This window comes from Xenopus laevis, chromosome 7S (assembly GCF_017654675.1).
Source record: "Xenopus laevis strain J_2021 chromosome 7S, Xenopus_laevis_v10.1, whole genome shotgun sequence".
Taxonomy (NCBI): domain Eukaryota; kingdom Metazoa; phylum Chordata; class Amphibia; order Anura; family Pipidae; genus Xenopus; species Xenopus laevis.
In genome coordinates, this window is record NC_054384.1 from 107,049,704 (window position 1) to 107,061,097 (window position 11,394).

Sequence of the window (11,394 nt, forward strand, 5' to 3'; positions counted from 1 at the left end):
CAGTTCTCTCCAAACATTATAACCCTGCTCCTTTGCCTGACTTTTGCAACCCTAGAGAGCAAGAAAAGTCAAGCAAATGATGGTCAAAGGCCGCACTGGAAACACTTAAAAGAACAGCAACAACAAAAAATTAACATATTTTAAAGGAATGACAATTATCTGTTTATCTAATGTACTGTTGCCCTGAACTTGTAAAACTGGTGTGTTTGCTTCAGAAATACAGCTATAGTTTATATAAACAAGCTGCTGTGTAGCCATGGGGGCAGCCATTCAAGCACAGGATACACAGTAGATAACAGATAAGTACTGCTGTGTAGCCATGGGGGCAGCCATTCAAGCACAGGATACACAGTAGATAACAGATGTTGTAGCCATGGGGGGCAGCCATTCAAGCACAGGATACACAGTAGATAACAGATAAGTACTACTATAGTTTATATAAACAAGCTTGCTGTGTAGCCATGGGGCAGCCATTCAAGCACAGGATACACAGTAGATAACAGATAAGTACTACTATAGTTTATATAAACAAGCTGCTGTGTAGCCATGGGGCAGTCATTCAAGCACAGGATACACAGTAGATAACAGATAAGTGCTACTATAGTTTATATAAACAAGCTGCTGTGTAGCCATGGGGGCAGCCATTCAAGCACAGGATACACAGTAGATAACAGATAAGTACTACTATAGTTTATGTAAACAAGCTGCTGTGTAGCCATGGGGGCAGCCATTCAAGCACAGGATAAAAATAGATAACAGATAAGTTCTGAAGAATCCCATTGTATACTACAGAGCTTCTCTGTTATCGCTGTGTAACCAGAGCCTTTTCTCCTTTTTCAGCTTATAACTATAAACTATAGTAGTATTTATCTGTTATCTACTGTGTATCCTGTGCTTGAATGGCTGCCCCCATGGCTACACAGCAGCTTGTTTATATAAACTATAGTAGTACTTATCTGTTATCTACTGTGTATCCTGTGCTTGAATGGCTGCCCCCATGGCTACACAGCAGCTTGTTTATATAAACTATAGTAGTACTTATCTGTTATCTACTGTGTATCCTGTGCTTGAATGGCTGCCCCCATGGCTACACAGCAGCTTGTTTATATAAACTATAGTAGTACTTATCTGTTATCTACTGTGTATCCTGTGCTTGAATGGCTGCCCCCATGGCTACACAGCAGCTTGTTTATATAAACTATAGTAGTACTTATCTGTTATCTACTGTGTTGTGTATCCTGTGCTTGAATGGCTGCCCCCATGGCTACACAGCAGCTTGTTTATATAAACTATAGTAGAGTATCTGAAGCAAACACACACCAGTTAAACCAGGGCAGGGCAAAAGGCCATTATATATTCAATATGTTAAAACACTTTTTTGGTGTTACCATTCATTTAAAACTTTGTGCTTTCCATCTAGGACAGCAGAAGCATGGCACCTCATGGCACCTAAGCAACATGAGCCCATGTAAACTGTGACAGTCCTATAACTGGAAAAGTCTGAAGAATAACAAGGAGGCCTTTCTGGGAGATTCACAATCTGATGGGAGGAATGCATACAGGCTGGTTAAAGGAACAGGGGTGTCAGGGAAAACAGAGGTCAACAAGAGTCGAGCAAGGGGCACGGAATCCATTGTGCTCAACTCCAGGCAACCCACTTTATAATTATTTCCTCACTTCGGCCTTTGGGGAGGTGTTTGGAGGCTGGTTATTGTTTTTGCACTAAACTGTTGTTATGGGGATGTTGAATATAATGTTACTGTCCATTGCAGTTTGTTCTATTATGGTTCCTTGTGCTACTGTTTTGTTGTTCATGCAGTTAATTCTGTTAAGTAAAGTCAATATAAGAGAGAAGCAGCAGGGGGCGCTCTGGCAGGTGAATGAACAGGCAAATGTTACATTCATGTGTTTTTACATCGCTAATATTATGAATGTGTAATGATAACGCCCCCTGCTGTTTTGTATTAGACAAGGCCTCCTTGTGATGCTGATTTACCTTTACCTGTACCCAGGGCCGCGATCAGGGGGGGACAGGGGAGTGTCCCAGGCCCGGGCATGAAGGGGGGCCCGGCAGTGCTGCAGTTTTGAGAAGAGTCGGGCCCCCCTTGCGAGCGCCGAAGCCGTGCGGTACGGAAGTGCCGAAAACAGCCGAACTCCTGAAGCGGCAAAAAGACCCGAAGTCACGAAAGGAGGTGAAGTTGAAGTGCTGAATCCACGAGTTCAATTCTACTGAACACCAATGTGGGTTTTTTGTTTTTATTTAATCCCCTGGCCACCAATGTATTATTTTAATATTCTATAGGCCCCTGCCACCAATGTTTTTTTTTTAAAAAAAATTTTGGGGCCCCAATTTTTTTTAACTTGTAAGGGGGGGCCCCTCCACTAACGTGGCGCCAATGTTTTTTTAAAAAATATTTTTTAGGGCCCCAATTTCTTTTTTTACTTGTAAGGGGGGTCCTGGCACCAACGTTTTTTTTTTAACTTATAAGGGGGCCCTGACCATCAATTGTTTTTTATAACCTGTGTGTGGGGGGTTACTTTTTTAGCGCTGATGTCTGTGTGGCATTTGGGTGGGATGGAGTGGGGCTTGGGTGGAGTGGGCAGGATCTGGGGTGGGGTTTGGGTGCCAGTGTGGGCGGGGCCCAGCGGGCCCCGAAAATTATTTTGTACGGGGCCCCGTGATTTCTAATGGCGGCCCTGCCCGTACCACACTTTATATCTCTGAAATATTATGTTAAGTCCTCAACTGAAATTAAGAAGTTCTTTGAAGGGGAAGCAAGACATTTGCTTATTTGGGTCTTGTTCTTCAGTAAAGTCCCAGCCTGCATTAGGGCAGTTTACCCCACACAATTACAGTTTTACAATCAGATTTTGTTCTCCTCAGGACTTTCAAAACCTCACTGCATGAGCAACTCTCCCCACACTTCCTTCTTCCTATTTCCTACTTCCTGTATAGGTTTCTCACTTCTAGCCACTCCCCTTTTCCCCGCTCACAGCAACTCCTCTGATTTCTCAATACTCATGGCCTCTGTTATTCTCCTCATTTGCTAAGTCTTGCAGAACATTCTGGGAGATATGTACCTTGGACACCTGAATTGAAAGCGGTGATCAAATTGTCAGCTCAAAACCGCGGGTCCCATACATTTTGGCCCATTCCACACATTGTTACTTGAAATGGCCAAAATCATAATACTGTTCTGATCTTTATATATCCACTATGGGTGGGTCAAGAGTCTCACTGAAAGAACAGATGGCGTAAACTTTATTATAAATGTTTGTACATGCTGAGGCAATCTTTACTTCCAGTCAATAAATAGTATTTTATGAGTCTTATGACACCACAGAGTCTGTATAGTTGCATAGAGCTGAGGGCTAGTGGTGGTTATCTCTTTGTTTGTCAATCAGTGCATGGGCTGTGCCTAAAGTGTCAGATGCCTGTGACTGTTGGAAAAAAAAGGTCTGTCCGGTCTAGTGTCTGGATGGAGATGATGAAAATACAGCCCTGGGATCTTGAGGTTTATACTTTGTGCCTGTTATATATACATATTATATTCTACAGTATGTGAAAACATAAGTAAAAAAAATTAAATAAAATTACTCAGGTTACTTTTCAAAGCAATTTTGCAATGTACACATTATTTTTTTTAGTTTCAGAGCTACAGAGATGGGAAAGGGCATCTGAGGTTTTGATCTCTTTCCTGAGCAAGGAGACCTCAGAACAATTCTCTGTTTTAGTTCACAAGGTACACCTGTCTTTAACTGTACAGTTATGTGAACTGACCAGCAGGTGGCAATGTTGTTACAAAATTCATATATTGGCAGTTAATAAAAACTTAAATAGCTCTGAAACATAATTTTTTTCAATATAATTAAATAATGAATTTAAATTGTAAAAATGCTTAGAAATGCACTGTGAGCAATTTTACATTGTGTTTTTTAAAGGGATCCAGTCATCGGAAAACATGTTTTTTTTCAGCATCAGTTAATAGTGCTACTCCAGCAGAATTCTGCACTGAAATCCATTTCTCAAAAGAGCAAACAGACTTTTTTATATTCAATTCTGAAATCTGACATGGGGCTAGACATTTTGTCAATTTCCCAGCTGCCCCTGGTCATGTGACTTGTGCCTGCACTTTAGGAGAGAAATGCTTTCTGGCAGGCTGCTGTTTTTCCTTCTCAATGTAACTGAATGTGTCTCAGTGAGACATGGGTTTTTACTATTGAGTGTTGTTCTTAGATCTACCAGGCAGCTGTTATCTTGTGTTAGGGAGCTGTTATCTGGTTACCTTCCCATTGTTCTTTTGTTTGGCTGCTGGGGGGAAAGGGAGGGGATGATATCACTCCAACTTGCAGTACAGCAGTAAAGAGTGATTGAAGTTTATCAGAGCACAGATCCCATCCGATCGAGATCTGGCCGACTTTCGGACAGATCTCGATCGGGGAAGCCCGTCGGGGGCCCCCATACACGGGCCAATAAGCTGCCGACTCGGTCTGTCTGCAGCTTTTATCGGCCCGTGTATGGCCACCTTTACTTGTTATATGACAGAGTAGACCGAGAGCAATGCTGAAGAACAGCAAGAGAAACACTGATGCAAAGTATTGCCAGGAATCAAGCTCAAGGAAATCTCCTAGTGGGCCTGGGCCTTGGGAGACCCCAGCAACCCTTTCTTGTATCCATCATAGTCCAAAGTAAACATCATCACTTCTCTGGCAGACTCTAAGAGGCAGATTTATTAAGGCATGAATTGAAAATTTTAATTTTCTAATTTTTTTTATGGTCAAAACTGTCAAATTCAACTAGTGAATTATCCAAACTCGATTCGAGTTTTTTTTAAAAAAATTCCAATTCGATTTTTGAGATTTATCATACTCTGGCCCTTTAAGAATTTGAATTTGTCTATTCGCCACCTAAAACCTGCCGAATTACTGTTTAAGTCAATGGGAGAGGTCAAGGGGTCAATTTGGAGTTGTTTGTAGCCTTCCTGACATTCGAGTTTTTTTGCGGAGAAAAAACTTGAATTGAGTTTGATCGGAATCGATCGGATCATTTTACAAATTAGATTTTTTAAACAAATTTCCCCAAGTCGAATTTCGAAATTCATTCGAATTTGAGGGAATTTAAAAAAACTCACATGAATTTGAAATTTGACCCTTGATAAATGTGCCTCCCATTGTTATAGCCAACGATGAACACAGTTTTGGGTGCTTTAATAGCAAAACTGATAGATAGCCGCATGGATTCTTGCCTCTGCTTTGATAGTTGGTCCACGGTGCTGAATGCCACCATAGCAATCAATAAGCTGCTCTAAAAGAATGGTGTCAGATACTAATAGAGGTGAACTGCAAATTATATAAGAAACTGTACCCCACTTCTAAATTTTTAAAGGTTAGCAGAAGTCAACTTGAAGATCGGTGACCTTTATAAAATTTGAACCATTAAACGGTCAACGAACTTCTTGGTGACTTATAATGCCTTATAAATTGCTACAGAGGATGCATTATCATACAGTATCCTTGTACATGTGTTTTTTCACAATTATCTAGGCATTATCTTGTAGGACATTTTTACATATTAATAACTTCATGCCAATTTTACATTTAATAAACCAAAGAGGGACATGATTTTCTCATTGCAGAAGACCTTCACCATCGTATTACAATATATGTATTTTCGGGTATTTACACAAATAAATAAATAATTATAATGTACCACCTCCTCTGCTTTATTGATAACTTCATACAAGGTGGGAAAAGGAAAATAAAGCAATCAACAGTGTCAGTAACTTTTCAAAGATGCCTCGGCCGAACACATCTGTTATCTAATTTCCAGTTGCCTTACTATGACATGATAGTTTTCCATCCCATACTATTCTTAGATGCTTTACTGCAACACAAATGAAATATGATTATTATTTTTTTTAATTTAATCTTTCGGTTAAGAAAGACTGCGAATCTGTTAACTTTTATCTTAACATTTATCTTAGTACCAACCTTATTGGATTATTGGGGGTTCCCTGTTTTCAATAGTAGAAATTATTTTGCCTACCATATGAATGACTTTCATAATAGGTATTATTTTGAAAATACAATTTTTTTCTCTAAATTAAGTATTTATTAAAAAAGGCTCATAGAGGTCAATTATATTCCATTTATCAATATACAACAATGAAGACAGTTCCCCACCCCCAAAGACATACTTATGAAGGTATTTCCAAGTGGCCTTTTTATACTGTAGCTGAGATGGCTGGCACCCCCAGTGTTCTTGAACTCTCCCGTTGCTCCCTTGAGAACATGGATGAAAATTTTCTCCTTGAAACACTGTACTTTAACTGCAGGGACTTCCACATGTGATAAAAACCTTTATCCGCTGACGACGAAATGAAATAAAAGATGAGAGGATCCAGAAATGCATTGCACGTACTGGGTAAAAGAGCCCATTTCCGCCACCAAACACTCTCGTGAATTATAAAGCCCACCACGTGAGAAATGTTATATGGGGCAAAACAAACAATAAATACCACCAAAGTGGTGATCGCCACACGCATTGCCTTTTTCTTTAGATTGACATGCATGCGGGATCTCATGAGGATTCGGATACAGGACATGTAGCAGAAAAGGGTTATGGCCAAAGGAAAGAAATATAAGACTATAGACATCTCAAGCCTCACTGGCAGCAGCAACGCCAGTTGTTCAGAGGAGAAATTTTCATAGCACAACCATGTATTATCAGAGTTGGTAAGAAATAAAGCTATGCTTCCATTTTGTGAAGTCTCCACTAGGAACGCAAATGCCACATGAAAAATGACAATTGCCCATATTATAACACAGATGAGGCATGAGTACCTAGGCTTCTTGTAAATGTTGTATTTAATAGGAAAAGCAGTGCACAAGTACCGACCAACACTCACGAAACTCAGGAAGCAAACACTGGCATAAATGGTACTGAAGTGGATGAGGTTGTAGAGAGGACACAGGATCTGAGGAAGAGTCCATGTGCTCGAGAAGATCTCCGTGATTTTTATGGGCAAAATCATGATGAAAACCAAATCAGAGACACAAAGGTTGATCATGTAGATGAGGTTGGGGGTCAACCTGATTCTTGCTTCCTTGAAGAAAATACAAAGTACCATTATATTCGAGGGCAATCCAAGAAATATGGTTAGCACGTATACGGCAAGCGACAGGTTGTCAACAAGCATTTTACTTCTCACATCCATTTCTGGTTAGAAACCAAGTAGGTGAAGGCACTTTCCTTTAATTGGATGATCAAAGTCATATGAGTACAAATAAGACTCTCCAACTTCCCTTGCTTTCAAGGTGAGTCTTCTTGATTGGATCAGCGTTTCCCAAAATAACAATCTCCATCTTTCACTTTGCACGTAGACTGTCAAGTGTCTTTTACTCTACGCTGACTAAAGCTTTTCCGGTTATTTACAGACTAAGCATTAAACACATGGCTTCAAGCCAATCCATGCCTTATTTTGCTGTACTAAGTGCAAGGGAAATGGTCCAGAAAGATTGCTGATCTTCTCCAACAATTTCTCTAACAGGCCCACTTAACAAGTCTGCATTAACTAACGCTCTATAAAGCAATAAATTCTTAAGTGATTCCATAATGTGCCCTAACACGAGTATTGTAACTCTGCCAGTGATCTGATGTGCAAGAGTTTGATTTTGTCACATGAAAACTAATCTACTCAACGGGGCCAAATGGAGAAAGTGTAGGCTGGTACCAAACAAACAGGTACTGTACATACTGTATGAGTGGCACGTGACCAAGATTCTGAGCAACTATTCTGTTGTTGCTAAGTATGTCATTTTATTAGTATCCCTTTATGAAGAACTGGAACATTCTCCAGTTGCACAAAAACTGATATAGTGTATAAAAACTATTATTATATAGATAAAGAACATATACAGCTCCATCAGGTTGATAAAGTAGACATCAGCTCACAAAGAAGGGGAAAGAAACCTTCATTGGCTGGTAATTAAATCTACTATTCTCCCCTCTCAAGGGAGGGTCCATGACATTTCCATAGTTCTGGCATTTTCCATAGAGGGACCTTATAAATGGCCCTGCATGTATTTGTACAGGGGTGGTGGAACAAAGAATACACACAAGATTAATGCCTAGGTGGCTGATGGGGGATTCTCAGCCTGAATCTTCTGGTTGGTCTTTCCATTTTTGATTTGGACAGGTGCTTGGAAACTGGCCAAGAATGAATCAAAAAGAAAACGTATACTCCAGAGCAGTGGTCCCCAACCAGTAGCTCGTGAGCAACATGTTGCTCTCAAACCCCTTGGATGTTGCTCCCTGTGGCCTCATAGCAGGTGCTTATTTTTGAATTTTGGGCTTGGGGAAAGTTTTGGTTGTATAAAAACCATGTGTACTGTCAAACAGAGCCTCAATGTAGGTTGCCAATCCACATAGGGGCTACTAAATGGCCAATCACAGCCCTTATTTGGCACCCCAAGAACATTTTTTCATGCTGGTGTTGCTCTCCAACTCCTTTTACTTCTGAAGGTTGCTCACTGGTTCAAAAGGTCGGGGATCCCTGCTCCAGAGAAAGAGTGGGAGACAACATATTGCACTGGAAGGTCCCAATATGGCACTGATGCTTTCCATTGAAATGTGATAAGAGTATTTGGCAGTGATTTTAATGTTTGGTGGTACATAATAAATGGGGTGGCACGTGGATGGTGAGGAACCTTTTTTTCACAAGCTGAAATACTTTGGATTAAAAACTGCATTGTGTGACATGATCTTTAATTGGAATGGACAGCAATAATTTCAAGATGTTCCCTTGGGAGGAATCCATGATTATTGTGCAACTCGGAGAAGTAGTATGCACACTGTGTTTTCTCCTATAAAAAAAGTCTAGAGGGTATTTGATCTACATGTGTAAACATAAATAATTCAGTATTAAAAAATTGTCACTTCTTCTTCCATAGGATAGTGCAAAAAATAAGAGGACTACTGATAAGACCAGAGGAAAGCAATAGGACCTGTTACCCAGAATGCTTGGGATCTGGGGTTTTCCAGATAATGGATCTTTCTGTAATTTGGATCTTCATACCTTAAATGTATTAGAAAATCCTGTAAACACTAATTAAACCCTAAAATCTATTTCAGAGATCGAATGCATTAATAAAGACCCATTTAATAGAATGTTGAGCAAGTAAGGGAGCAGAAATAACCCCCTCTATTTCTTGGTGCAGGTGAGATTCTCAGGGTTTGATTTTGTCATTCAGTATTAATAGAATGGGATCTAAAGGATCCCAATCATAAGTATGTTGATGGGGAATTATTTAAAAGCATTTTTAAAATATATCACCAACACCCCATCTCTGTAATCTATAGAACAAATAATATCAGGAGATAGATTACGGCATTTTTCAAATCAATGGATAATAACATGCCAGGAGTTTTTAATGAATGTAAATGTTGAAATTTGCAACAAAAACAAACAAAAAAAAACAACCTAGCACAGTCCGCTGCTTGACGCTTAAGGACATAGCCAACTTGGTCAAAATGAATCAGGAATTACAGTATATGGTCATATAGGCATACCACATAAGCAGACCAATAACATCTTAGAGGAGATAATATCTAAAGCAACTAACTTTATATACAGCTAGAACATTGTTTTATCTGTTTATTCCAGATCTGTTTGTTGTTAAACTGAATAGGCCAGAAAGGTAATTTATTAAAGAACTGACAGTCTTTAAAGCCTCTTGAGCAATATTGTAACTTCTACCAATGACCATGATGGTGGTGGGTGGAAGAGATGTTCTATTGCTCAATTTGTGACATTCTCAGTCACACATTAAGAATATTGAACTCAAGTATTTTTATTCATATAGTTACATTTTTTTATCATGGCATTTTCCTTCTTCATAGGAAACTAGACAGGGTTGCCCACTTTTCCCCTCATAATTCAAAAGAGCCCATGAAAATTACTCAAGAACCTAGAATATAAACCAAATGTGCAATTCAACTTAGAAATATCATTACTGCCCTTGTTAAAAGTGTCATGGAATTTGCTGAATTTGCTGGTGTCAACCCAAATGCATCTTTTTATAGAAAAAAATATGCACCTTTGTATTGCATGAAGATTATGATAAGGCATATTAGTAGTGTTATATTGTCACTGCCACCAACAGGTACTGAGCTGTGGTACTGAGGAGTGAAAATGATCTTCCTCTTTTTAAAGTTGAAAACAGGAGGAAAAATTAATTACCAAAGATGACTGTTTAACTGCACCACTGCATAAGGCAAAACAGGTAAATATCAATCATAAGGTTGCAGAGATAACCTTTTGGGATAGCTTGAGCTGTCAATTTGGGATTCCCATGGCTATATTTACTGTATACTTCAAATTCCAGAGGTGTAAGAGACTTGGATGCCAGCTTGACCTTGGTAAGGATTAAGCATAAGGATGGCTTAGAGATGAATCCAAAAAGCTTGTCAGGATCTGTCCAGAAGCACCCAAACACTTGTGGGACATGGTCTATTAATCACTCCCCCTGCACTATCAATGGGATATTACCATTAAGATGGACATAATCGTTTATTGCAGAGATACAAGACAGATGGTTGCAGACCAAATAAACAGTTGCCCTGTCACAGGATCACTACTAATCTCTATCTTTATAAAATGCTGGCAGATACCGAACAGCCATTTCAACCACATCATAATGATCTCTTATTGTGCCATTAATTTTTCTATCCCTTATGTCACAACTATCAAATGAAAAGCTGAGTAACAGGATAACGAGGATTGTGTGCTTCATAAAACAATAACCAAGCGGAAACAAACTTCAGCTTCTCAGGACCAGTTCCTTGACGTAACTATGGATATTTAATAGTTATCAGTAAAAGGGCTCGGACTTTGAACCCGGCAATGTTTGTAAACATTCAGAGATAGCCTTCACTGTTACCATTTCATAGTGCCAAATGGGAATATGCACCTCATGATCAATGAAGCTTATACACGTGATTCATATGAGACATACATGAAAACCACCAGTCCCTCAACCATTAAAATAGAAATGATCTAAAGGTCTATTTTGAGACACACTAGCATAGCAATTAACCATAAAGAACCTAATTTCTACAAAGACCCTTTCAGCCAAATTGCCAGAACTAGCCATTGCAGCAAAAAATTCTATGTAAGTCTATATTTTTATTGTTATTATTACTTTTTAGTCCTCATAATTCTATAGAGGCCATATCTTATTTATCTTACACTCTGAATTTCAAATTGTTGCTAGTTTGCTAGGGCAGAGCGGGACATACACAGTGCTACATAAGGGGCCAGCTCGACCAAATTGGTAGCAGTTGGTAATTTTAACTCACCAGAAGCTTATTATAGTGTCATGGTCGGCACCCAA